General features: G+C 44.4%; 20 non-coding genes and 2 pseudogenes across 20 annotated transcripts; all 22 read right to left on the bottom strand.

Moving 5' to 3' along the window:
• Nucleotides 1–881: 881 nt before the first annotated feature.
• Nucleotides 882–1,000, bottom strand: LOC125735212 (5S ribosomal RNA). The gene has a single exon (XR_007394510.1). It is a non-coding gene; the product is annotated as a 5S ribosomal RNA (ribosomal RNA).
• Nucleotides 1,001–2,079: 1,079 nt separating this feature from the next.
• On the bottom strand, nucleotides 2,080–2,198 carry LOC125734695 (5S ribosomal RNA). Its single transcript, XR_007393998.1, has one exon. It is a non-coding gene; the product is annotated as a 5S ribosomal RNA (ribosomal RNA).
• A 1,080-nt stretch (nucleotides 2,199–3,278) lies between these two features.
• Nucleotides 3,279–3,397, bottom strand: LOC125734694 (5S ribosomal RNA). Its single transcript, XR_007393997.1, has one exon. It is a non-coding gene; the product is annotated as a 5S ribosomal RNA (ribosomal RNA).
• Nucleotides 3,398–4,480: 1,083 nt separating this feature from the next.
• LOC125731048 (5S ribosomal RNA) lies at nucleotides 4,481–4,599 on the bottom strand. The gene has a single exon (XR_007391337.1). It is a non-coding gene; the product is annotated as a 5S ribosomal RNA (ribosomal RNA).
• Nucleotides 4,600–5,680: 1,081 nt separating this feature from the next.
• On the bottom strand, nucleotides 5,681–5,799 carry LOC125734653 (5S ribosomal RNA). The gene has a single exon (XR_007393956.1). It is a non-coding gene; the product is annotated as a 5S ribosomal RNA (ribosomal RNA).
• A 1,075-nt stretch (nucleotides 5,800–6,874) lies between these two features.
• On the bottom strand, nucleotides 6,875–6,993 carry LOC125736792 (5S ribosomal RNA). The gene has a single exon (XR_007396060.1). It is a non-coding gene; the product is annotated as a 5S ribosomal RNA (ribosomal RNA).
• A 1,078-nt stretch (nucleotides 6,994–8,071) lies between these two features.
• Nucleotides 8,072–8,190, bottom strand: LOC125735015 (5S ribosomal RNA). The gene has a single exon (XR_007394315.1). It is a non-coding gene; the product is annotated as a 5S ribosomal RNA (ribosomal RNA).
• Nucleotides 8,191–9,266: 1,076 nt separating this feature from the next.
• On the bottom strand, nucleotides 9,267–9,385 carry LOC125735580 (5S ribosomal RNA). Its single transcript, XR_007394874.1, has one exon. It is a non-coding gene; the product is annotated as a 5S ribosomal RNA (ribosomal RNA).
• Nucleotides 9,386–10,472: 1,087 nt separating this feature from the next.
• On the bottom strand, nucleotides 10,473–10,591 carry LOC125733462 (5S ribosomal RNA). Its single transcript, XR_007392807.1, has one exon. It is a non-coding gene; the product is annotated as a 5S ribosomal RNA (ribosomal RNA).
• Nucleotides 10,592–11,670: 1,079 nt separating this feature from the next.
• Nucleotides 11,671–11,789, bottom strand: LOC125736826 (5S ribosomal RNA). The gene has a single exon (XR_007396094.1). It is a non-coding gene; the product is annotated as a 5S ribosomal RNA (ribosomal RNA).
• A 1,076-nt stretch (nucleotides 11,790–12,865) lies between these two features.
• On the bottom strand, nucleotides 12,866–12,984 carry LOC125731293 (5S ribosomal RNA). Its single transcript, XR_007391579.1, has one exon. It is a non-coding gene; the product is annotated as a 5S ribosomal RNA (ribosomal RNA).
• Nucleotides 12,985–14,064: 1,080 nt separating this feature from the next.
• LOC125732110 (5S ribosomal RNA) lies at nucleotides 14,065–14,173 on the bottom strand (annotated as a pseudogene).
• Nucleotides 14,174–15,229: 1,056 nt separating this feature from the next.
• LOC125730970 (5S ribosomal RNA) lies at nucleotides 15,230–15,348 on the bottom strand. Its single transcript, XR_007391263.1, has one exon. It is a non-coding gene; the product is annotated as a 5S ribosomal RNA (ribosomal RNA).
• Nucleotides 15,349–16,423: 1,075 nt separating this feature from the next.
• On the bottom strand, nucleotides 16,424–16,543 carry LOC125731209 (5S ribosomal RNA). The gene has a single exon (XR_007391490.1). It is a non-coding gene; the product is annotated as a 5S ribosomal RNA (ribosomal RNA).
• Nucleotides 16,544–17,620: 1,077 nt separating this feature from the next.
• Nucleotides 17,621–17,739, bottom strand: LOC125736315 (5S ribosomal RNA). The gene has a single exon (XR_007395596.1). It is a non-coding gene; the product is annotated as a 5S ribosomal RNA (ribosomal RNA).
• Nucleotides 17,740–18,814: 1,075 nt separating this feature from the next.
• LOC125736269 (5S ribosomal RNA) lies at nucleotides 18,815–18,933 on the bottom strand. Its single transcript, XR_007395552.1, has one exon. It is a non-coding gene; the product is annotated as a 5S ribosomal RNA (ribosomal RNA).
• A 1,079-nt stretch (nucleotides 18,934–20,012) lies between these two features.
• Nucleotides 20,013–20,131, bottom strand: LOC125735959 (5S ribosomal RNA). The gene has a single exon (XR_007395244.1). It is a non-coding gene; the product is annotated as a 5S ribosomal RNA (ribosomal RNA).
• Nucleotides 20,132–21,208: 1,077 nt separating this feature from the next.
• LOC125732424 (5S ribosomal RNA) lies at nucleotides 21,209–21,327 on the bottom strand. The gene has a single exon (XR_007391804.1). It is a non-coding gene; the product is annotated as a 5S ribosomal RNA (ribosomal RNA).
• Nucleotides 21,328–22,409: 1,082 nt separating this feature from the next.
• LOC125732331 (5S ribosomal RNA) lies at nucleotides 22,410–22,518 on the bottom strand (annotated as a pseudogene).
• A 1,087-nt stretch (nucleotides 22,519–23,605) lies between these two features.
• On the bottom strand, nucleotides 23,606–23,724 carry LOC125733300 (5S ribosomal RNA). The gene has a single exon (XR_007392649.1). It is a non-coding gene; the product is annotated as a 5S ribosomal RNA (ribosomal RNA).
• A 1,084-nt stretch (nucleotides 23,725–24,808) lies between these two features.
• LOC125737192 (5S ribosomal RNA) lies at nucleotides 24,809–24,927 on the bottom strand. The gene has a single exon (XR_007396458.1). It is a non-coding gene; the product is annotated as a 5S ribosomal RNA (ribosomal RNA).
• A 1,084-nt stretch (nucleotides 24,928–26,011) lies between these two features.
• LOC125733633 (5S ribosomal RNA) lies at nucleotides 26,012–26,130 on the bottom strand. Its single transcript, XR_007392972.1, has one exon. It is a non-coding gene; the product is annotated as a 5S ribosomal RNA (ribosomal RNA).
• Between the last annotated feature and the right edge of the window lie 280 nt (nucleotides 26,131–26,410).

Here is a 26,410-nt window from a genome sequence, read left to right as displayed (position 1 = left end):
TTCCGCATCCGCACACTTCCTTCTTTTTAAATCCTTTTCACTACCGCACAGGTTTATCGCCGCATGTCCCCCGCCGGCAAACATTACTCCTTTGCCTACTGCATGCAGGCTTCTCTTAACGACCCTCAGTTATCAACTCCGCTAACAGCCACAAAATCTCCGCCGCACGAAGCCCACTGGTAGCTGCTGAATCACATGCTTCCCCAAAACGTCGCGCTGTCAGAACACTGGGAGCTGCACACACCAACAAGTCCATACTGCAGGCTGCAGCCAGAACAATTTTCTACATTCAAACATCGACGGCCTCTTCTCTCTAAAAATTCACCAGACCGCTTCTACCACCAGCAAAGAAGTTTCCATCCCTAATTCCTCTGTGATTCCCACTAACCTAAACATTAAGCTGGCATTAAAGGGTGTGAATTACCCCGGCCAATCTGTTCTTTTAAATACAGCTTTTAGCACGTTTTGAAAGGAGAAGAGCAGAACTTGCTATGCCAATAATATCGAGTCTTCTGTGGCGAAGTGGTTTTTGCATAGAAAACAAAGCGGTCAGTTGAAGAGGAATAATATCAGTACTTTGTTTAAAACTGTGTGTAAAAAGCTGTCTCTTTATCATTAACAATAAGTTGTAAAACGTGAATGGGGAGTGACAGTCTTCAAGTTTGTGAGAAGATCGCGCCCTGGTGGAATAAAGGCACGAACAGCTTACAGCACCTAGAATTACCATGAAGTATTTAGAGTAAAACGGTTTCTAAAAGCTGCCTTTATGAATGAGAGAAAAATATATATATATATATATAAAATAGTAAAATGGAAGGGGAGTGATAGATTTAAATTAATCGTGAAGTGGAGCGCCCCCTGTATAAAGTAAAAGTGAGAAAAGCTTACAGCACCTGGTATTCCCAGGTGGTCTCCCATCCAAGTACTAACCAGACCCTACCCTGTTTGGCTTCCAAGATCAGACGAGATCGGGCGTGTTCAGGGTGGTATGGCCGTAAGCGAGAGATGCTACCAAAAACAGCCCTTTTGCATTACACGCGTCTATACATGCCAGTTAGTCCCATTGGATCCTACTCCTGTTTTTTTTTTTTTTTTATCTGACTCACACTGCAGCCCCACCATCCAATCGGCAGCGCCGGACCCACACCAAACATTCACCAAACTACTCAGCCGGCAGCCTACCACAATTATTCCATTCTTTCCGCATCCGCACACTTCCTTCTTTTTAACTCCTTTTCACTACCGCACAGGTTAATCGCCGCACGTCCCCCACCGGCAAACATTACTCCTTTGCCTACTGCATGTAGGCTTCTCTTAACGACCCTCTGTTATCAACTCCGCTAACAGCCACAAAATCTCCGCCGCACGAAGCCCACTGGTAGCTGCTGAATCACATGCTTCCCCAAAACGTCGCGCTGTCAGAACACTGGGAGCTACACACACCAACAAGTCCATACTGCAGGCTGCAGCCAGATCAATTTTCTACATTCAAACATCGACGGCCTCTTCTCTCTAAAAATTCACCAGACCGCTTCTACCACCAGCAAAGAAGTTTCCATCCCTAATTCCTCTGTGATTCCCACTAACCTAAACATTAAGCTGGCATTGAAGGGTGTGAATTACCCCGGCCAATCTGTTCTTTTAAATACAGCTTTTAGCAAGTTTTGAAAGGAGAAGAGCAGAACTTGCTATGCCAATAATATCGAGTCTTCTGTGGCGAAGTGGTTTTTGCATAGAAAACAAAGCGGTCAGTTGAAGAGGAATAATATCAGTACTTTGTTTAAAACTGTGTGTAAAAAGCTGTCTCTTTATCATTAACAATAAGTTGTAAAACGTGAATGGGGAGTGACAGTCTTCAAGTTTGTGAGAAGATCGCGCCCGGGTGGAATAAAGGCACGAACAGCTTACAGCACCTAGAATTACCAGGAAGTATTTAGAGTAAAACGGTTTCTAAAAGCTGCCTTTATGAATGAGAGAAAAAAAAAATATATATATATAAAATAGTAAAATGGAAGGGGAGTGATAGATTTAAATTAATCGTGAAGTGGAGCGCCCCCTGTATAAAGTAAAAGTGAGAAAGGCTTACAGCACCTGGTATTCCCAGGAGGTCTCCCATCCAAGTACTAACCAGACCCTACGCTGCTTGGCTTCCGAGATCAGACGAGATCGGGCGTGTTCAGGGTGGTATGGCCGTAAGCGAGAGATGCTACCAAAAACAGCCCTTTTGCATTACACGCGTCTATACATGCCAGTTAGTCCCATTGGATCCTACTCCTGGTTTTTTTTTTTTTTTTATCTGACTCACACTGCAGCACCACCATCCAATCGGCAGCGCCGGACCCACACCAAACATTCACCAAACTACTCAGCCGGCAGCCTACCACAATTATTCCATTCTTTCCGCATCCGCACACTTCCTTCTTTTTAACTCCTTTTCACTACCGCACAGGTTAATCGCCGCACGTCCCCCACCGGCAAACATTACTCCTTTGCCTACTGCATGTAGGCTTCTCTTAACGACCCTCTGTTATCAACTCCGCTAACAGCCACAAAATCTCCGCCGCACGAAGCCCACTGGTAGCTGCTGAATCACATGCTTCCCCAAAACGTCGCGCTGTCAGAACACTGGGAGCTACACACACCAACAAGTCCATACTGCAGGCTGCAGCCAGATCAATTTTCTACATTCAAACATCGACGGCCTCTTCTCTCTAAAAATTCACCAGACCGCTTCTACCACCAGCAAAGAAGTTTCCATCCCTAATTCCTCTGTGATTCCCACTAACCTAAACATTAAGCTGGCATTGAAGGGTGTGAATTACCCCGGCCAATCTGTTCTTTTAAATACAGCTTTTAGCAAGTTTTGAAAGGAGAAGAGCAGAACTTGCTATGCCAATAATATCGAGTCTTCTGTGGCGAAGTGGTTTTTGCATAGAAAACAAAGCGGTCAGTTGAAGAGGAATAATATCAGTACTTTGTTTAAAACTGTGTGTAAAAAGCTGTCTCTTTATCATTAACAATAAGTTGTAAAACGTGAATGGGGAGTGACAGTCTTCAAGTTTGTGAGAAGATCGCGCCCGGGTGGAATAAAGGCACGAACAGCTTACAGCACCTAGAATTACCAGGAAGTATTTAGAGTAAAACGGTTTCTAAAAGCTGCCTTTATGAATGAGAGAAAAAAAAAAAATATATATATAAAATAGTAAAATGGAAGGGGAGTGATAGATTTAAATTAATCGTGAAGTGGAGCGCCCCCTGTATAAAGTAAAAGTGAGAAAGGCTTACAGCACCTGGTATTCCCAGGAGGTCTCCCATCCAAGTACTAACCAGACCCTACGCTGCTTGGCTTCCGAGATCAGACGAGATCGGGCGTGTTCAGGGTGGTATGGCCGTAAGCGAGAGATGCTACCAAAAACAGCCCTTTTGCATTACACGCGTCTATACATGCCAGTTAGTCCCATTGGATCCTACTCCTGGTTTTTTTTTTTTTTTTATCTGACTCACACTGCAGCACCACCATCCAATCGGCAGCGCCGGACCCACACCAAACATTCACCAAACTACTCAGCCGGCAGCCTACCACAATTATTCCATTCTTTCCGCATCCGCACACTTCCTTCTTTTTAACTCCTTTTCACTACCGCACAGGTTAATCGCCGCACGTCCCCCACCGGCAAACATTACTCCTTTGCCTACTGCATGTAGGCTTCTCTTAACGACCCTCTGTTATCAACTCCGCTAACAGCCACAAAATCTCCGCCGCACGAAGCCCACTGGTAGCTGCTGAATCACATGCTTCCCCAAAACGTCGCGCTGTCAGAACACTGGGAGCTACACACACCAACAAGTCCATACTGCAGGCTGCAGCCAGATCAATTTTCTACATTCAAACATCGACGGCCTCTTCTCTCTAAAAATTCACCAGACCGCTTCTACCACCAGCAAAGAAGTTTCCATCCCTAATTCCTCTGTGATTCCCACTAACCTAAACATTAAGCTGGCATTGAAGGGTGTGAATTACCCCGGCCAATCTGTTCTTTTAAATACAGATTTTAGCAAGTTTTGAAAGGAGAAGAGCAGAACTTGCTATGCCAATAATATCGAGTCTTCTGTGGCGAAGTGGTTTTTGCATAGAAAACAAAGCGGTCAGTTGAAGAGGAATAATATCAGTACTTTGTTTAAAACTGTGTGTAAAAAGCTGTCTCTTTATCATTAACAATAAGTTGTAAAACGTGAATGGGGAGTGACAGTCTTCAAGTTTGTGAGAAGATCGCGCCCTGGTGGAATAAAGGCACGAACAGCTTACAGCACCTAGAATTACCAGGAAGTATTTAGAGTAAAACGGTTTCTAAAAGCTGCCTTTATGAATGAGAGAAAAATATATATATATATATATATAAAATAGTAAAATGGAAGGGGAGTGATAGATTTAAATTAATCGTGAAGTGGAGCGCCCCCTGTATAAAGTAAAAGTGAGAAAAGCTTACAGCACCAGGTATTCCCAGGTGGTCTCCCATCCAAGTACTAACCAGACCCTACCCTGCTTAGCTTCCGAGATCAGACGAGATCGGGCGTGTTCAGGGTGGTATGGCCGTAAGCGAGAGATGCTACCAAAAACAGCCCTTTTGCATTACACGCGTCTATACATGCCAGTTAGTCCCATTGGATCCTACTCCTGGTTTTTTTTTTTTTTTTATCTGACTCACACTGCAGCACCACCATCCAATCGGCAGCGCCGGACCCACACCAAACATTCACCAAACTACTCAGCCAGCAGCCTACCACAATTATTCCATTCTTTCCGCATCCGCACACTTCCTTCTTTTGAACTCCTTTTCACTACCGCACAGGTTAATCGCCGCACGTCCCCCGCCGGCAAACATTACTCCTTTGCCTACTGCATGCAGGCTTCTCTTAACGACCCTCTGTTATCAACTCCGCTAACAGCCACAAAATCTCCGCCGCACGAAGCCCACTGGTAGCTGCTGAATCACATGCTTCCCCAAAACGTCACGCTGTCAGAACACTGGGAGCTACACACACCAACAAGTCCATACTGCAGGCTGCAGCCAGAACAATTTTCTACATTCAAACATCGACGGCCTCTTCTCTCTAAAAATTCACCAGACCGCTTCTACCACCAGCAAAGAAGTTTCCATCCCTAATTCGTCTGTGACTCCCACTAACCTAAACATTAAGCTGGCATTGAAGGGTGTGAATTACCCCGGCCAATCTGTTCTTTTAAATACAGCTTTTAGCAAGTTTTGAAAGGAGAAGAGCAGAACTTGCTATGCCAATAATATCGAGTCTTCTGTGGCGAAGTGGTTTTTGCATAGAAAACAAAGCGGTCAGTTGAAGAGGAATAATATCAGTACTTTGTTTAAAACTGTGTGTAAAAAGCTGTCTCTTTATCATTAACAATAAGTTGTAAAACGTGAATGGGGAGTGACAGTCTTCAAGTTTGTGAGAAGATCGCGCCCTGGTGGAATAAAGCCACGAACAGCTTACAGCACCTTGAATTACCAGGAAGTATTTAGAGTAAAACGGTGTGTAAAAGCTACCTTTATGAATGAGAGAAAAAAAAATATATATATATATAAAATAGTAAAATGGAAGGGGAGTGATAGATTTAAATTAATCGTGAAGTGGAGCGCCCCCCGTTTAAAGTAAAAGTGAGAAAAGCTTACAGCACCTGGTATTCCCAGGTGGTCTCCCATCCAAGTACTAACCAGACCCTACCCTGCTTAGCTTCCGAGATCAGACGAGATCAGGCGTGTTTAGGGTGGTATGGCCGTAAGCGAGAGATGCTACCAAAAACAGCCCTTTTGCATTACACGCCTCTATACATGCCAGTTGGTCCCATTGGATCCTACTAATGTTCTTTTTTTTTTTTTATCTGACTCACACTGCAGCCCCACCATCCAATCGGCAGCGCCGGACCCACACCAAACATTCACCAAACTACTCAGCCAGCAGCCTACCACAATTATTCCATTCTTTCCGCATCCGCACACTTCCTTCTTTTTAACTCCTTTTCACTACCGCACAGGTTAATCGCCGCACGTCCCCCGCCGGCAAACATTACTCCTTTGCCTACTGCATGCAGGCTTCTCTTAACGACCCTCTGTTATCAACTCCGCTAACAGCCACAAAATCTCCGCCGCACGAAACCCACTGGTAGCTGCTGAATCACATGCTTCCCCAAAACGTCACGCTGTCAGAACACTGGGAGCTACACACACCAACAAGTCTATACTGCAGGCTGCAGCCAGAACAATTTTCTACATTCAAACATCGACGGCCTCTTCTCTCTAAAAATTCACCAGACGCTTCTACCACCAGCAAAGAAGTTTCCATCCCTAATTCCTCTGTGACTCCCACTAACCTAAACATTAAGCTGGCATTGAAGGGTGTGAATTACCCCGGCCAATCTGTTCTTTTAAATACAGCTTTTAGCAAGTTTTGAAAGGAGAAGAGCAGAACTTGCTATGCCAATAATATCGAGTCTTCTGTGGCGAAGTGGTTTTTGCATAGAAAACAAAGCGGTCAGTTGAAGAGGAATAATATCAGTACTTTGTTTAAAACTGTGTGTAAAAAGCTGTCTCTTTATCATTAACAATAAGTTGTAAAACGTGAATGGGGAGTGACAGTCTTCAAGTTTGTGAGAAGATCGCGCCCTGGTGGAATAAAGGCACGAACAGCTTACAGCACCTAGAATTACCAGGAAGTATTTAGAGTAAAACGGTGTGTAAAAGCTACCTTTATGAATGAGAGAAAAATATATATATATATAAAATAGTAAAATGGAAGGGGAGTGATAGATTTAAATTAATCGTGAAGTGGAGCGCCCCCTGTATAAAGTAAAAGTGAGAAAAGCTGACAACACCTGGTATTCCCAGGAGGTCTCCCATCCAAGTACTAACCAGACCCTACCCTGCTTGGCTTCCGAGATCAGACAAGATCGGGCGTGTTCAGGGTGGTATGGCCGTAAGCGAGAGATGCTACTAAAAACAGCCCTTTTGCATTACACGCCTCTATACATGCCAGTTGGTCCCATTGGATCCTACTAATGTTCTTTCTTTTTTTTTTATCTGACTCACACTGCAGCACCACCATCCAATCGGCAGCGCCGGACCCACACCAAACATTCACCAAACTACTCAGCCGGCAGCCTACCACAATTATTCCATTCTTTCCGCATCCGCACACTTCCTTCTTTTTAACTCCTTTTCACTACCGCACAGGTTAATCGCCGCACGTCCCCCGCCGGCAAACATTACTCCTTTGCCTACTGCATGCAGGCTTCTCTTAACGACCCTCTGTTATCAACTCCGCTAACAGCCACAAAATCTCCGCCGCACGAAGCCCACTGGTAGCTGCTGAATCACATGCTTCCCCAAAACGTCGCGCTGTCAGAACACTGGGAGCTACACACACCAACAAGTCCATACTGCAGGCTGCAGCCAGAACAATTTTCTACATTCAAACATCGACGGCCTCTTCTCTCTAAAAATTCACCAGACCGCTTCTACCACCAGCAAAGAAGTTTCCATCCCTAATTCCTCTGTGATTCCCACTAACCTAAACATTAAGCTGGCATTGAAGGGTGTGAATTACCCCGGCCAACCTGTTCTTTTAAATACAGCTTTTAGCAAGTTTTGAAAGGAGAAGAGCAGAACTTGCTATGCCAATAATATCGAGTCTTCTGTGGCGAAGTGGTTTTTGCATAGAAAACAAAGCGGTCAGTTGAAGAGGAATAATATCAGTACTTTGTTTAAAACTGTGTGTAAAAAGCTGTCTCTTTATCATTAACAATAAGTTGTAAAATGTGAATGGGGAGTGACAGTCTTCAAGTTTGTGAGAAGATCGCGCCCTGGTGGAATAAAGGCACGAACAGCTTACAGCACCTAGAATTACCAGGAAGTATTTAGAGTAAAACGGTTTCTAAAAGCTGCCTTTATGAATGAGAGAAAAAAAATATATATATATAAAATAGTAAAATGGAAGGGGAGTGATAGATTTAAATTAATCGTGAAGTGGAGCGCCCACTGTATAAAGTAAAAGTGAGAAAAGCTTACAGCACCTGGTATTCCCAGGTGGTCTCCTATCCAAGTACTAACCAGACCCTACCCTGCTTAGCTTCCGAGATCAGACGAGATCGGGCGTGTTCAGGGTGGTATGGCCGTAAGTGAGAGATGCTACCAAAAACAGCCCTTTTGCATTACACGCGTCTATACATGCCAGTTAGTCCCATTGGATCCTACTCCTGGTTTTTTTTTTTTTTTATCTGACTCACACTGCAGCACCACCATCCAATCGGCAGCGCCGGACCCACACCAAACATTCACCAAACTACTCAGCCAGCAGCCTACCACAATTATTCCATTCTTTCCGCATCCGCACACTTCCTTCTTTTTAACTCCTTTTCACTACCGCACAGGTTAATCGCCGCACGTCCCCCGCCGGCAAACATTACTCCTTTGCCTACTGCATGCAGGCTTCTCTTAACGACCCTCTGTTATCAACTCCGCTAACAGCCACAAAATCTCCGCCGCACGAAGCCCACTGGTAGCTGCTGAATCACATGCTTCCCCAAAACGTCACGCTGTCAGAACACTGGGAGCTACACACACCAACAAGTCCATACTGCAGGCTGCAGCCAGAACAATTTTCTACATTCAAACATCGACGGCCTCTTCTCTCTAAAAATTCACCAGACCGCTTCTACCACCAGCAAAGAAGTTTCCATCCCTAATTCCTCTGTGACTCCCACTAACCTAAACATTAAGCTGGCATTGAAGGGTGTGAATTACCCCGGCCAATCTGTTCTTTTAAATACAGCTTTTAGCAAGTTTTGAAAGGAGAAGAGCAGAACTTGCTATGCCAATAATATCGAGTCTTCTGTGGCGAAGTGGTTTTTGCATAGAAAACAAAGCGGTCAGTTGAAGAGGAATAATATCAGTACTTTGTTTAAAACTGTGTGTAAAAAGCTGTCTCTTTATCATTAACAATAAGTTGTAAAACGTGAATGGGGAGTGACAGTCTTCAAGTTTGTGAGAAGATCGCGCCCTGGTGGAATAAAGGCACGAACAGCTTACAGCACCTAGAATTACCAGGAAGTATTTAGAGTAAAACGGTGTGTAAAAGCTACCTTTATGAATGAGAGAAAAATATATATATATATAAAATAGTAAAATGGAAGGGGAGTGATAGATTTAAATTAATCGTGAAGTGGAGCGCCCCCTGTATAAAGTAAAAGTGAGAAAAGCTTACAACACCTGGTATTCCCAGGAGGTCTCCCATCCAAGTACTAACCAGACCCTACCCTGCTTGGCTTCCGAGATCAGACAAGATCGGGCGTGTTCAGGGTGGTATGGCCGTAAGCGAGAGATGCTACTAAAAACAGCCCTTTTGCATTACACGCCTCTATACATGCCAGTTGGTCCCATTGGATCCTACTAATGTTCTTTCTTTTTTTTTTATCTGACTCACACTGCAGCCCCACCATCCAATCGGCAGCGCCGGACCCACACCAAACATTCACCAAACTACTCAGCCGGCAGCCTACCACAATTATTCCATTCTTTCCGCATCCGCACACTTCCTTCTTTTTAACTCCTTTTCACTACCGCACAGGTTAATCGCCGCACGTCCCCCGCCGGCAAACATTACTCCTTTGCCTACTGCATGCAGGCTTCTCTTAACGACCCTCTGTTATCAACTCCGCTAACAGCCACAAAATCTCCGCCGCACGAAGCCCACTGGTAGCTGCTGAATCACATGCTTCCCCAAAACGTCGCGCTGTCAGAACACTGGGAGCTACACACACCAACAAGTCCATACTGCAGGCTGCAGCCAGAACAATTTTCTACATTCAAACATCGACGGCCTCTTCTCTCTAAAAATTCACCAGACCGCTTCTACCACCAGCAAAGAAGTTTCCATCCCTAATTCCTCTGTGATTCCCACTAACCTAAACATTAAGCTGGCATTGAAGGGTGTGAATTACCCCGGCCAACCTGTTCTTTTAAATACAGCTTTTAGCAAGTTTTGAAAGGAGAAGAGCAGAACTTGCTATGCCAATAATATCGAGTCTTCTGTGGCGAAGTGGTTTTTGCATAGAAAACAAAGCGGTCAGTTGAAGAGGAATAATATCAGTACTTTGTTTAAAACTGTGTGTAAAAAGCTGTCTCTTTATCATTAACAATAAGTTGTAAAATGTGAATGGGGAGTGACAGTCTTCAAGTTTGTGAGAAGATCGCGCCCTGGTGGAATAAAGGCACGAACAGCTTACAGCACCTAGAATTACCAGGAAGTATTTAGAGTAAAACGGTTTCTAAAAGCTGCCTTTATGAATGAGAGAAAAATATATATATATATATATATATATAAAATAGTAAAATGGAAGGGGAGTGATAGATTTAAATTAATCGTGAAGTGGAGCGCCCCCTGTATAAAGTAAAAGTGAGAAAAGTTTACAGCACCAGGTATTCCCAGGTGGTCTCCCATCCAAGTACTAACCAGACCCTACCCTGCTTAGCTTCCGAGATCAGACGAGATCGGGCGTGTTCAGGGTGGTATGGCCGTAAGCGAGAGATGCTACCAAAAACAGCCCTTTTGCATTACACGCGTCTATACATGCCAGTTAGTCCCATTGGATCCTACTCCTGGTTTTTTTTTTTTTTTTTATCTGACTCACACTGCAGCCCCACCATCCAATCGGCAGCGCCGGACCCACACCAAACATTCACCAAACTACTCAGCCGGCAGCCTACCACAATTATTCCATTCTTTCCGCATCCGCACACTTCCTTCTTTTTAACTCCTTTTCACTACCGCACAGGTTAATCGCCGCACGTCCCCCGCCGGCAAACATTACTCCTTTGCCTACTGCATGCAGGCTTCTCTTAACGACCCTCTGTTATCAACTCCGCTAACAGCCACAAAATCTCCGCCGCACGAAGCCCACTGGTAGCTGCTGAATCACATGCTTCCCCAAAACGTCGCGCTGTCAGAACACTGGGAGCTACACACACCAACAAGTCCATACTGCAGGCTGCAGCCAGAACAATTTTCTACATTCAAACATCGACGGCCTCTTCTCTCTAAAAATTCACCAGACCGCTTCTACCACCAGCAAAGAAGTTTCCATCCCTAATTCCTCTGTGATTCCCACTAACCTAAACATTAAGCTGGCATTGAAGGGTGTGAATTACCCGGCCAATCTGTTCTTTTAAATACAGCTTTTAGCAAGTTTTGAAAGGAGAAGAGCAGAGCTTGCTATGCCAATAATATCGAGTCTTCTGTGGCGAAGTGGTTTTTGCATAGAAAACAAAGCGGTCAGTTGAAGAGGAATAATATCAGTACTTTGTTTAAAACTGTGTGTAAAAAGCTGTCTCTTTATCATTAACAATAAGTTGTAAAACGTGAATGGGGAGTGACAGTCTTCAAGTTTGTGAGAAGATCGCGCCCTGGTGGAATAAAGGCACGAACAGCTTACAGCACCTAGAATTACCAGGAAGTATTTAGAGTAAAACGGTTTCTAAAAGCTGCCTTTATGAATGAGAGAAAAAAAAATATATATATATAAAATAGTAAAATGGAAGGGGAGTGATAGATTTAAATTAATCGTGAAGTGGAGCGCCCCCTGTATAAAGTAAAAGTGAGAAAAGCTTACAGCACCTGGTATTCCCAGGTGGTCTTCCATCCAAGTACTAACCAGACCCTAGCCTGCTTAGCTTCCGAGATCAGACCAGATCGGGCGCGTTCAGGGTGGTATGGCCGTAAGCGAGTGATGCTACCAAAAATAGTCCTTTTGCATTACACGCGTCTATACATGCCAGTTAGTCCCATTGGATCCTACTCCTGTTTTTTTTTTTTTTTTTATCTGACTCACACTGCAGCACCACCATCCAATCGGCAGTGCCGGAACCACACCAAACATTCACCAAACTACTCAGCCGGCAGCCTACCACAATTATTCCATTCTTTCCGCATCCGCACACTTCCTTCTCTTTAACTCCTTTTCACTACCGCACAGGTTAATCGCCGCACGTCCCCCGCCGGCAAACATTACTCCTTTGCCTACCGCATGCAGGCTTCTCTTAACGACCCTCTGTAATCAACTCCGCTAACAGCCACAAAATCTCTGCCGCACGAAGCCCACTGGTAGCTGCTGAATCACATGCTTCCCCAAAACGTCGTGCTGTCAGAACACTGGGAGCTACACACACCAACAAGTCCATACTGCAGGCTGCAGCCAGAACAATTTTCTACATTCAAACATCGACGGCCTCTTCTCTCTAAAAATTCACCAGACCACTTCTACCACCAGCAAAGAAGTTTCCATCCCTAATTCCTCTGTGATTCCCACTAACCTAAACATTAAGCTGGCATTGAAGGGTGTGAATTACCCCGGCCAATCTGTTCTTTTAAATACAGCTTTTAGTAAGTTTTGAAAGGAGAAGAGCAGAACTTGCTATGCCAATAATATCGAGTCTTCTGTGGCGAAGTGGTTTTTGCATAGAAAACAAAGCGGTCAGTTGAAGAGGAATAATATCAGTACTTTGTTTAAAACTGTGTGTAAAAAGCTGTCTCTTTATCATTAACAATAAGTTGTAAAACGTGAATGGGGAGTGACAGTCTTCAAGTTTGTGAGAAGATCGCGCCCTGGTGGAATAAAGCCACGAACAGCTTACAGCACCTAGAATTACCAGGAAGTATTTAGAGTAAAACGGTTTCTATAAGCTGGCTTTATGAAAGAGAGAAAAAAAATATATATATAAAATAGTAAAATGGAAGGGGAGTGATAGATTTAAATTAATCGTGAAGTGGAGCGCCCCCTGTATAAAGTAAAAGTGAGAAAAGCTTACAGCACCTGGTATTCCCAGGAGGTCTCCCATCCAAGTACTAACCAGACCCTACCCTGATTGGCTTCCGAGATCAGATGAGATCAGGCGTGTTCAGGCGGGCATGGCCATAAGCGAGAGATGCTACCAAAAACAGCCCTTTTGCATTACACGCCTCTATACATGCCAGTTGGTCCCATTGGATCCTACTAATGTTTTTTTTTTTTTTTTGTCTGACTCACACTGCAGCCCCACCATCCAATCGGCAACGCCGGACCCACACCAAACATTCACCAAACTACTCAGCCGGCAGCCTACCACAATTATTCCATTCTTTCCGCATCCGCACACTTCCTTCTTTTTAACTCCTTTTCACTACCGCACAAGTTAATCGCCGCACGTCCCCCGCCGGCAAACATTACTCCTTTGCCTACTGCATGCAGGCTTCTCTTAACGACCCTCTGTTATCAACTCCGCTAACAGCCACAAAATCTCCGCCGCACGAAGCCCACTGGTAGCTGCTGAATCACATGCTTCCCCAAAACGTCGCGCTGTCAGAACACTGGGAGCTACACACACCAACAAGTCCATACTGCAGGCTACAGCCAGAACAATTTTCTACATTCAAACATCGACGGCCTCTTCTCTCTAAAAATTCACCAGACCGCTTCTACCACCAGCAAAGAAGTTTCCATCCCTAATTCCTCTGTGATTCCCACTAACCTAAACATTAAGCTGGCATTGAAGGGTGTGAATTACCCCGGCCAATCTGTTCTTTTAAATACAGCTTTTAGTAAGTTTTGAAAGGAGAAGAGCAGAACTTGCTATGCCAATAATATCGAGTCTTCTGTGGCGAAGTGGTTTTTGCATAGAAAACAAAGCGGTCAGTTGAAGAGGAATAATATCAGTACTTTGTTTAAAACTGTGTGTAAAAAGCTGTCTCTTTATCATTAACAATAAGTTGTAAAACGTGAATGGGGAGTGACAGTCTTCAAGTTTGTGAGAAGATCGCGCCCTGGTGGAATAAAGGCACGAACAGCTTACAGCACCTAGAATTACCAGGAAGTATTTAGAGTAAAACGGTTTCTAAAAGCTGCCTTTATGAATGAGAGAAAAAAAAAAATATATATATATAAAATAGTAAAATGGAAGGGGAGTGATAGATTTAAATTCATCGTGAAGTGGAGCGCCCCCTGTATAAAGTAAAAGTGAGAAAAGCTTACAGCACCTGGTATTCCCCGGAAGTCTCCCATCCAAGTACTAACCAGACCCTACCCTGCTTAGCTTCCAAGATCAGGCGTGTTCAAGGTGGTATGGCCATAAGCGTGAGACGCTACCAAAAACAGCCCTTTTGCATTACACGCGTCTATACATGCCAGTTAGTCCCATTGGATTCTACTCCTGTTTTTTTTTTTTTTTTTATCTGACTCACACTGCAGCACCACCATCCAATCGGCAGCGCCGGACCCACACCAAACATTCACCAAACTACTCAGCCGGCAGCCTACCACAATTATTCCATTCTTTCCGCATCCGCACACTTCCTTCTTTTTAACTCCTTTTCACTACCGCACAGGTTAATCGCCGCACGTCCCCCGCCGGCAAACATTACTCCTTTGCCTACTGCATGCAGGCTTCTCTTAACGACCCTCTGTTATTAACTCCGCTAACAGCCACAAAATCTCCGCCGCACGAAGCCCACTGGTAGCTGCTGAATCACATGCTTCCCCAAAACGTCACGCTGTCAGAACACTGGGAGCTACACACACCAACAAGTCCATAATGCAGGCTGCAGCCAGAACAATTTTCTACATTCAAACATCGACGGCCTCTTCTCTCTAAAAATTCACCAGACCGCTTCTACCACCAGCAAAGAAGTTTCCATCCCTAATTCCTTTGTGATTCCCACTAACCTAAACATTAAGCTGGCATTGAAGGGTGTGAATTACCCCGGCCAATCTGTTCTTTTAAATACAGCTTTTAGCAAGTTTTGAAAGGAGAAGAGCAGAACTTGCTATGCCAATAATATCGAGTCTTCTGTGGCGAAGTGGTTTTTGCATAGAAAACAAAGCGGAGGAATAATATCAGTACTTTGTTTAAAACTGTGTGTAAAAAGCTGTCTCTTTATCATTAACAATAAGTTGTAAAACGTGAATGGGGAGTGACAGTCTTCAAGTTTGTGAGAAGATCGCGCCCTGGTGGAATAAAGGCACGAACAGCTTACAGCACCTAGAATTACCAGGCAGTATTTAGAGTAAAACGTGTGTAAAAGCTGCCTTTATGAATGAGAGAAAAAAGAAATATATAAAATAGTAAGGGGAGTGATAGATTTAAATTAATCGTGAGGTGGAGTGCCCCCTGTATAAAGTAAAAGTGAGAAAAGCTTACAGCACGTGGTATTCCCAGGCAGTCACCCATCCAAGTACTAACCAGACCCTACCCCACTTAGCTTCCGAGATCAGACGAGATCGGGCGTGTTCAGGGTGGTATGGCCATAAACGAGAGCCGCGAACAAAAACAGCCCTTTTGCATTACACGCCTCCATACATGCCAGTTAGTCCCATTGGATCCTACTCCTGTTTTTTTTTTTATCTGACTCACACTGCAGCCCCACCATCCAATTGGCAGCGCCGGACCCACACCAAACATTCACCAAACTACTCAGCCGGCAGCCTACCACAATTATTCCATTCTTTCCGCATCCGCACACTTCCTTCTCTTTAACTCCTTTTCACTACCGCACAGGTTAATCGCCGCACGTCCCCCGCCAGCAAACATTACTCCTTTGCCTACCGCATGCAGGCTTCTCTTAACGACCCTCTGTTATCAACTCCGCTAACAGCCACAAAATCTCCGCCGCACGAAGCCCACTGGTAGCTGTTGAATCACATGCTTCCCCAAAACGTCGCGCTGTCAGAACACTGGGAGCTACACACGCCAACAAGTCCATACTGCAGGCTGCAGCCAGAACAATTTTCTACATTCAAACATCGACGGCCTCTTCTCTCTAAAAATTCACCAGAACGCTTCTACCACCAGCAAAGAAGTTTCCATCCCTAATTCCTCTGTGATTCCCACCAACCTAAACATTAATCTGGCATTGAAGGATGTGAATTACCCCGGCCAGCCTGCTCTTTTAAATACAGCTTTTAGCGAGTTTTGAAAGGAAGAGAAGAGCAGACCTTGCTATGCCAATAATATCGAGTCTTCTATGGTGAAGTGGTTTTTGCATAGAAAACAAAGCGGTGAGTTGAAGAGGAATTATATCAGTACTTTGTTTAAAACTGTGTGTAAAAAGCTGTCTCTTTATCATTAACAATAAGTTGTAAAACGTGAATGGGGAGTGACAGTCTTCAAGTTTGTGAGAAGATCGCGTCCTGGTGGAATAAAGGCACGAACAGCTTACAGCACCTAGAATTGCCAGGCAGTATTTAGAGTAAAACGGTTTCTAAAAGCTGCCTTTATGAAAGAGAGAAAAAAAATATATATATATAAAATAGTAAAATGGAAGGGGAGTGATAGATTTAAATTAATCGTGAAGTGGAGCGCCCCCTGTATAAAGTAAAAGTGAGAAAAGCTTACGGCACCTGGTATTCCCAGGTGGTCTTCCTTCCAAGTACTAACCAGACCTTACCCTGCTTAGCTTACCGAGATCGGACGAGATCGGGTGTGTTCAGGGTGGTACGGCCGTAAGCGAGAGACACTGCCAAAAACAGCTCTTTTGCATTACACGCGTCTATACATGCCAGTTAGTCCCATTGGATCCTACACCTGTTTTTTTTTTTTTATCTGACTCACACTGCAGCCCCACCATCCAATTGGCAGCGCCGGACCCACACCAAACATTCACCAAACTACTCAGCCGGCAGCCTACCACAATTATTCCATTCTTTCCGCATCCGCACACTTCCTTCTCTTTAACTCCTTTTCACTACCGCACAGGTTAATCGCCGCACGTCCCCCGCCAGCAAACATTACTCCTTTGCCTACCGCATGCAGGCTTCTCTTAACGACCCTCTGTTATCAACTCCGCTAACAGCCACAAAATCTCCGCCGCACGAAGCCCACTGGTAGCTGTTGAATCACATGCTTCCCCAAAACGTCGCGCTGTCAGAAGACTGGGAGCTACACACGCCAACAAGTCCATACTGCAGGCTGCAGCCAGAACAATTTTCTACATTCAAACTTCGACGGCCTCTTCTCTCTAAAAATTCACCAGAACGTTTCTACCACCAGCAAAGAAGTTTCCATCCCTAATTCCTCTGTGATTCCCACCAACCTAAACATTAATCTGGCATTGAAGGATGTGAATTACCCCGGCCAGCCTGCTCTTTTAAATACAGCTTTTAGCGAGTTTTGAAAGGAGGAGAAGAGCAGACCTTGCTATGCCAATAATATCGAGTCTTCTATGGTGAAGTGGTTTTTGCATAGAAAACAAAGCGGTGAGTTGAAGAGGAATTATATCAGTACTTTGTTTAAAACTGTGTGTAAAAAGCTGTCTCTTTATCATTAACAATAAGTTGTAAAACATGAATGGGGAGTGACAGTCTTCAAGTTTGTGAGAAGATCGCGTCCTGGTGGAATAAAGGCACGAACAGCTTACAGCACCTAGAATTGCCAGGCAGTATTTAGAGTAAAACGGTTTCTAAAAGCTGCCTTTATGAAAGAGAGAAAAAAAAAATATATATATAAAATAGTAAAATGGAAGGGGAGTGATAGATTTAAATTAATCGTGAAGTGGAGCGCCCCCTGTATAAAGTAAAAGTGAGAAAAGCTTACAGCACCTGGTATTCCCAGGTGGTCTCCCTTCCAAGTACTAACCCAACCTTACCCTGCTTAGCTTCCGAGATCGGACGAGATCGGGTGTGTTCAGGGTGGTACGGCCGTAAGCGAGAGACACTACCAAAAACAGCTCTTTTGCATTACACGCGTCTATACATGCCAGTTAGTCCCATTGGATCCTACACCTGTTTTTTTTTTTTTTAATCTGACTCACACTGCAGCACCACCATCCAATCGGCAGCGCCGGACCCACACCAAACATTCACCAAACTACTCAGCCGGCACCCTACCACAATTATTCCATTCTTTCCGCATCCGCACACTTCCTTCTCTTTAAGTCATTTTCACTACTGCACAGGTTAATCGCCGCACGTCCCCCGCCGGCAAACATTACTCCTTTGCCTACCGCATGCAGGCTTCTCTTAACGACCCTCTGCTATCAACTCCGCTAACAGCCACAAAATCTCCGCCGCACGAAGCCCTCTGGTAGCTGCTGAATCACATGCTTCCCCAAAACGTCGCGCTGTCAGAACACTGGGAGCTACACGCACCAACAAGTCCATACTGCAGGCTGCAGCCAGAACAATTTTCTACATTCAAACATCGACGGCCTCTTCTCTCTAAAAATTCACCAGACCGCTTCTACCACCAGCAAAGAAGTTTCCATCCCTAATTCCTCTGTGATTCCCACTAACCTAAACATTAATCTGGCATTGAAGGGTGTGAATTACCCCGGCCAACCTGCTCTTTTAAATACAGCTTTTAGCAAGTTTTGAAAGGAGGAGAAGAGCAGAACTTGCTATGCCAATAATATCGAGTCTTCTGTGGTGAAGTGGTTTTTGCATAGAAAACAAAGCGATGAGTTGAAGAGGAATTATATCAGTACTTTGTTTAAAACTGTGTGTAAAAAGCTGTCTCTTTGTTATTAACAATAAGTTGTAAAACTTGAATGGGGAGTGACAGTCTTCAAGTTTGTGAGAAGATCGCGCCCTGGTGGAATAAAGGCACGAACAGCTTACAGCAGCTAGAATTACCAGGCAGTATTTAGAGTAAAACGGTGTGTAAAAGCTGCCTTTATGAATGAGAGAAAAAAGAAATATATAAAATAGTAAAATGGAAGGGGAGTGATAGATTTAAATTAATCGTGAAGTGGAGCGCCCCCTGTATAAAGTAAAAGTGAGAAAAGCTTACAGCACCTGGTATTCCCAGGTGGCCTCCCATCCAAGTACTAACCAGACCCTACCTTGCTTAGCTTCCGAGATCAGACGAGATCGGGCGTGTTTAGGGTGGTATGGCCGTAAGCAAGAGCTGCTAACAAAAACAGCCCTTTTGTGTTACACGCCTCTATACATGCCAGTTAGTCCCATTGTATCCTACTCCTGGTTTTTTTTTTTTTTTTATCTGACTCACACTGCAGCCCCACCATCCAATCGGCAGTGCTGGACCCACACCAAACATTCACCAAACTACTCAGCTGGCAGCCTACCACAATTATTCCATTCTTTCCGCATCCACACACTTCCTTCTCTTTAAGTCCTTTTCACTACCGCACAGGTTAATCGCCGCATGTCCCCCTCCGGCAAACATTACTCCTTTGCCTACCGAATGCATGCTTCTCTTAACGACCCTCTGCTATCAACTCCACTAACAGCCACAAAATCTCCGCTGCACGAAGCCCACTGGTAGCTGCTGAATCACATGCTTCCCCAAAACGTCACGCTGTCAGAACACTGGGAGCTACACACACCAACAAGTCCATACTGCAGGCTGCAGCCAGAACAATTTTCTACATTCAAACATCGACGGCCTCTTCTCTCTAAAAATTCACCAGACCGCTTCTACCACCAGCAAAGAAGTTTCCATCCCTAATTCCTCTGTGATTCCCACTAACCTAAACATTAAGCTGGCATTGAAGGGTGTGAATTACCCCGGCCAATCTGTTCTTTTAAATACAGCTTTTAGCAAGTTTTGAAAGGAGAAGAGCAGAACTTGCTATGCCAATAATATCGAGTCTTCTGTGGCGAAGTGGTTTTTGCATAGAAAACAAAGCGGTCAGTTGAAGAGGAATAATATCAGTACTTTGTTTAAAACTGTGTGTAAAAAGCTGTCTCTTTATCATTAACAATAAGTTGTAAAACGTGAATGGGGAGTGACAGTCTTCAAGTTGGTGAGAAGATCGCGCCCTGGTGGAATAAAGGCACGAACAGCTTACAGCACCTAGAATTACCAGGAAGTATTTAGAGTAAAACGGTTTCTAAAAGCTGCCTTTATGAATGAGACAAAAAAATATATATATATATAAAATAGTAAAATGGAAGGGGAGTGATAGATTTAAATTAATCGTGAAGTGGAGCGCCCCCTGTATAAAGTAAAAGTGAGAAAAGCTTACAGCACCTGGTATTCCCAGGTGGTTTCCCATCCAAGTACTAACCAGACCCTACCCTGCTTAGCTTCCAAGATCAGACGAGATCGGGCGTGTTCAGGGTGGTATGGCCGTGAGCGAGAAAAACTACCAAAAACAGCCCTTTTGCATTACACGCCTCTATACATGCCAGTTAGTCCCATTGGATCCTACTCCTGGTTTTTTTTTTTTTTATCTGACTCACACTGCAGCCCCACCATCCAATCGGCAGCGCCGGACCCACACCAAACATTCACCAAACTACTCAGCCGGCAGCCTACCACAATTATTCCATTCTTTCCGCATCCGCACACTTCCTTCTTTTTAACTCCTTTTCACTACCGCACAGATTAATCGCCGCACGTCCCCCGCCGGCAAACATTACTCCTTTGCCTACTGCATGTAGGCTTCTCTTAACGACCCTCTGTTATCAACTCCGCTAACAGCCACAAAATCTCCGCCGCACGAAGCCCACTGGTAGCTGCTGAATCACATGCTTCCCCAAAACGTCGCGCTGTCAGAACACTGGGAGCTACACACACCAACAAGTCCATACTGCAGGCTGCAGCCAGAACAATTTTCTACATTCAAACATCGACGGCCTCTTCTCTCTAAAAATTCACCAGACCGCTTCTACCACCATCAAAGAAGTTTCCATCCCTAATTCCTCTGTGATTCCCACTAACCTAAATATTAAGCTGGCATTGAAGGGTGTGAATTACCCCCGCCAATCTGTTCTTTTAAATACAGCTTTTAGCAAGTTTTGAAAGGAGAAGAGCAGAACTTGCTATGCCAATAATATCGAGTCTTCTGTGGCGAAGTGGTTTTTGCATAGAAAACAAAGCGGTGAGTTGAAGAGGAATAATATCAGTACTTTGTTTAAAACTGTGTGTAAAAAGCTGTCTCTTTATCATCAACAATAAGTTGTAAAACGTGAATGGGGAGTGACCATCTTCAAGTTTGTGAGAAGATCGCGCCCTGGTGGAATAAAGGCACGAACAGCTTACAGCACCTAGAATTACCAGGAAGTATTTAGAGTAAAACGGTTTCTAAAAGCTGCCTTTATGAATGAGAGAAAAAAAAAAATATATATATAAAATAGTAAAATGGAAGGGGAGTGATAGATTTAAATTAATCGTGAAGTGGTGCGCCCCCTGTATAAAGTAAAAGTGAGAAAGGCTTACAGCACCTGGTATTCCCAGGAGGTCTCCCATCCAAGTACTAACCAGACCCTACCCTGCTTGGCTTCCGAGATCAGACGAGATCGGGCGTGTTCAGGGTGGTATGGCCGTAAGCGAGAGATGCTACCAAAAACAGCCCTTTTGCATTACACGCCTCTATACATGCCAGTTAGTCCCATTGGATCCTACTCCTGGTTTTTTTTTTTTTTTTTATCTGACTCACACTGCAGCCCCACCATCCAATCGGCAGCGCCGGACCCACACCAAACATTCACCAAACTACTCAGCCGGCAGCCTACCACAATTATTCCATTCTTTCCGCATCCGCACACTTCCTTCTCTTTAAGTCCTTTTCACTACCTCACAGGTTAATCGCCGCATGTCCCCCGCCGGCAAACATTACTCCTTTGCCTACCGTATGCAGGCTTCTCTTAACGACCCTCTGCTATCAACTCAGCTAACAGCCACAAAATCTCCGCCGCACGAAGCCCACTGGTAGCTGCTGAATCACATGCTTCCCCAAAACGTCGCGCTGTCAGAACACTGGGAGCTACACACACCAACAAGTCCATACTGCAGGCTGCAGCCAGATCAATTTTCTACATTCAAACATCGACGGCCTCTTCTCTCTAAAAATTCACCAGACCGCTTCTACCACCAGCAAAGAAGTTTCCATCCCTAATTCCTCTGTGATTCCCACTAACCTAAACATTAAGTTGGCATTGAAGGGTGTGAATTACCCCGGCCAACCTGCTCTTTTAAATACAGCTTTTAGCGAGTTTTGAAAGGAGGAGAAGAGCAGACCTTGCTATGCCAATAATATCGAGTCTTCTGTGGTGAAGTGGTTTTTGCATAGAAAACAAAGTGGTGAGTTGAAGAGGAATTATATCAGTACTTTGTTTAAAACTGTGTGTAAAAAGCTGTCTCTTTATTATTAACAATAAGTTGTAAAACGTGAATGGGGAGTGACAGTCTTCAAGTTTGTGAGAAGATCGCGCCCTGGTGGAATAAAGGCACGAACAGCTTACAGCACCTAGAATTACCAGGCAGTATTTAGAGTAAAACTGTTTCTAAAAGCTGCCTTTATGAAAGAGAGAAAATATATATATATATATAAAATAGTAAAATGGAAGGGGAGTGATAGATTTAAATTAATCGTGAAGTGGAGCGCCCCCTGTATAAAGTAAAAGTGAGAAAAGCTTACAGCACCTGGTATTCCCAGGTGGTTTCCCTTCCAAGTACTAACCAGACCATACTCTGCTTAGCTTCCAAGATCATGCGTGTTCAGGGTGGTATGGCCGTAAGCAAGAACCGCGAACAAAAACAGCCCTTTTGCATTACACGCCTCTATACATGCCAGTTAGTCCCATTGGATCCTACTCCTGGTTTTTTTTTTTTTTTTTTATCTGACTGACACTGCAGCACCACCATCCAATCGGCAGCGCCGGACCCACACCAAACATTCACCAAACAACTCAGCCGGCAGCCTACCACAATTATTCCATTCTTTCCGCATCCGCACACTTCCTTCTTTTTAACTCCTTTTCACTACCGCACAGGTTAATCGCCGCACGTCCCCCGCCGGCAAACATTACTCCTTTGCCTACTGCATGCAGGCTTCTCTTAACGACCCTCTGTTATCAACTCCGCTAACAGCCACAAAATCTCCGCCGCACGAAGCCCACTGGTAGCTGCTGAATCACATGCTTCCCCAAAACGTCGCGCTGTCAGAACACTGGGAGCTACACACACCAACAAGTCCATACTGCAGGCTGCAGCCAGAACAATTTTCTACATTCAAACATCGACGGCCTCTTCTCTCTAAAAATTCACCAGACCGCTTCTACCACCAGCAAAGAAGTTTCCATCCCTAATTCCTCTGTGATTCCCACTAACCTAAACATTAAGCTGGCATTGAAGGGTGTGAATTACCCCGGCCAATCTGTTCTTTTAAATACAGCTTTTAGCAAGTTTTGAAAGGAGAAGAGCAGAACTTGCTATGCCAATAATATCGAGTCTTCTGTGGCGAAGTGGTTTTTGCATAGAAAACAAAGCGGTCAGTTGAAGAGGAATAATATCAGTACTTTGTTTAAAACTGTGTGTAAAAAGCTGTCTCTTTATCATTAACAATAAGTTGTAAAACGTGAATGGGGAGTGACAGTCTTCAAGTTTGTGAGAAGATCGCGCCCTGGTGGAATAAAGGCACGAACAGCTTACAGCACCTAGAATTACCAGGAAGTATTTAGAGTAAAACGGTGTGTAAAAGCTGCCTTTATGAATGAGAGAAAAAGAAAAATATATATATATATATAAAATAGTAAAATGGAAGGGGAGTGATAGATTTAAATTAATCGTGAAGTGGAGCGCCCCCTGTATAAAGTAAAAGTGAGAAAAGCTTACAGCACCTGGTATTCCCAGGAGGTCTCCCATCCAAGTACTGACCAGACCCTACCCTGCTTGGCTTCCGAGATCAGATGAGATCGGGCGTGTTCAGGGTGGTATGGCCGTAAGCGAGAGACGTGACCAAAAACAGCCCTTTTGCATTACACGCGTCTATACATGCCAGTTAGTCCCATTGGATCCTACTCCTGTTTTTTTTTTTTTTTATCTGACTCATACTGCAGCACCACCATCCAATCGGCAGCGCCGGACCCACACCAAACATTCACCAAACTACTCAGCCGGCAGCCTACCACAATTATTCCATTCTTTCCGCATCCGCACACTTCCTTCTTTTTAACTCCTTTTCACTACCGCACAGGTTAATCGCCGCACGTCCCCCGCCGGCAAACATTACTCCTTTGCCTACTGCATGCAGGCTTCTCTTAACGACCCTCTGTTATCAACTCCGCTAACAGCCACAAAATCTCCGCCGCACGAAGCCCACTGGTAGCTGCTGAATCACATGCTTCCCCAAAACGTCGCGCTGTCAGAACACTGGGAGCTACACACACCAACAAGTCCATACTGCAGGCTGCAGCCAGAACAATTTTCTACATTCAAACATCGACGGCCTCTTCTCTCTAAAAATTCACCAGACCGCTTCTACCACCAGCAAAGAAGTTTCCATCCCTAATTCCTCTGTGATTCCCACTAACCTAAACATTAAGCTGGCATTGAAGGGTGTGAATTACCCCGGCCAATCTGTTCTTTTAAATACAGCTTTTAGCAAGTTTTGAAAGGAGAAGAGCAGAACTTGCTATGCCAATAATATCGAGTCTTCTGTGGCGAAGTGGTTTTTGCATAGAAAACAAAGCGGTCAGTTGAAGAGGAATAATATCAGTACTTTGTTTAAAACTGTGTGTAAAAAGCTGTCTCTTTATCATTAACAATAAGTTGTAAAACGTGAATGGGGAGTGACAGTCTTCAAGTTTGTGAGAAGATCGCGCCCTGGTGGAATAAAGGCACGAACAGCTTACAGCACCTAGAATTACCAGGAAGTATTTAGAGTAAAACGGTTTCTAAAAGCTGGCTTTATGAAAGAGAGAAATAAAAAATATATATATATATATATAAAATAGTAAAATGGAAGGGGAGTGATAGATTTAAATTAATCGTGAAGTGGAGCGCCCCCTGTATAAAGTAAAAGTGAGAAAAGCTTACAGCACCTGGTATTCCCAGGTGGTCTCCCATCCAAGTACTAACCAGACCCTACCCTGCTTAGCTTCCGAGATCAGACGAGATCGGGCGTGTTCAGGGTGGTATGGCCGTAAGCGAGAGAAACTACCAAAAACAGCCCTTTTGCATTACACGCCTCTATACATGCCAGTTGATCCCATTGGATACTACTAATGTTCTTTTTTTTTTTTTTTATCTGACTCACACTGAAGCCCCACCATCCAATCGGCAGCGCCGGACCCACACCCAACATTCACCAAACTACTCAGCCGGCAGCCTACCACAATTATTCCATTCTTTCCGCCTCCGCACACTTCCTTCTTTTTAACTCATTTTCACTACCGCACAGGTTAATCGCCGCACGTCCCCCGCCGGCAAACATTACTCCTTTGCCTACTGCATGCAGGCTTCTCTTAACGACCCTCTGTTATCAACTCCGCTAACAGCCACAAAATCTCCGCCGCACGAAGCCCACTGGTAGCTGCTGAATCACATGCTTCCCCAAAACGTCGCACTGTCAGAACACTGGGAGCTACACACATCAACAAGTCCATACTGCAGGCTGCAGCCAGAACAATTTTCTACATTCAAACATCAACGGCCTCTTCTCTCTAAAAATTCACCAGACCGCTTCTACCACCAGCAAAGAAGTTTCCATCCCTAATTCCTCTGTGATTCCCACTAACCTAAACATTAAGCTGGCATTGAAGGGTGTGAATTACCCCGGCCAATCTGTTCTTTTAAATACAGCTTTTAGCAAGTTTTGAAAGGAGAAGAGCAGAACTTGCTATGCCAATAATATCGAGTCTTCTGTGGCGAAGTGGTTTTTGCATAGAAAACAAAGCGGTCAGTTGAAGAGGAATAATATCAGTACTTTGTTTAAAACTGTGTGTAAAAAGCTGTCTCTTTATCATTAACAATAAGTTGTAAAACGTGAATGGGGAGTGACAGTCTTCAAGTTTGTGAGAAGATCGCGCCCTGGTGGAATAAAGGCACGAACAGCTTACAGCACCTAGAATTACCAGGAAGTATTTAGAGTAAAACGGATTCTAAAAGCTGCCTTTATGAATGAGAGAAAAAAATATATATATATATATATATAATAGTAAAATGGAAGGGGAGTGATAGATTTAAATTAATCGTGAAGTGGAGCGCCCCCCGTTTAAAGTAAAAGTGAGAAAAGCTTACAGCACCTGGTATTCCCAGGAGGTCTACCATCTAAGTACTAACCAGACCCTACCCTGCTTAGCTTCCGAGATCAGACGAGATCGGGCGTGTTCAGGGTGGTATGGCCGTAAGCGAGAGATGCTACCAAAAACAGCCCTTTTGCATTACACGCGTCTATACATGCCAGTTAGTCCCATTGGATCCTACTCCTGGTTTTTTTTTTTTTATCTGACTCACACTGCAGCCCCACCATCCAATCGGCAGCGCCAGACCCACACCAAACATTCACCAAACTACTCAGCCGGCAGCCTACCACAATTATTCCATTCTTTCCGCATCCGCACACTTCCTTCTTTTTAACTCCTTTTCACTACCGCACAGGTTAATCGCCGCACGTCCCCCGCCGGCAAACA

Source organism: Brienomyrus brachyistius, chromosome 2 (genome assembly GCF_023856365.1).
Source record: "Brienomyrus brachyistius isolate T26 chromosome 2, BBRACH_0.4, whole genome shotgun sequence".
Taxonomy (NCBI): domain Eukaryota; kingdom Metazoa; phylum Chordata; class Actinopteri; order Osteoglossiformes; family Mormyridae; genus Brienomyrus; species Brienomyrus brachyistius.
Note: the sequence above shows the minus strand (reverse complement) of the source record. Positions and strands in the feature narration are given on the sequence as shown.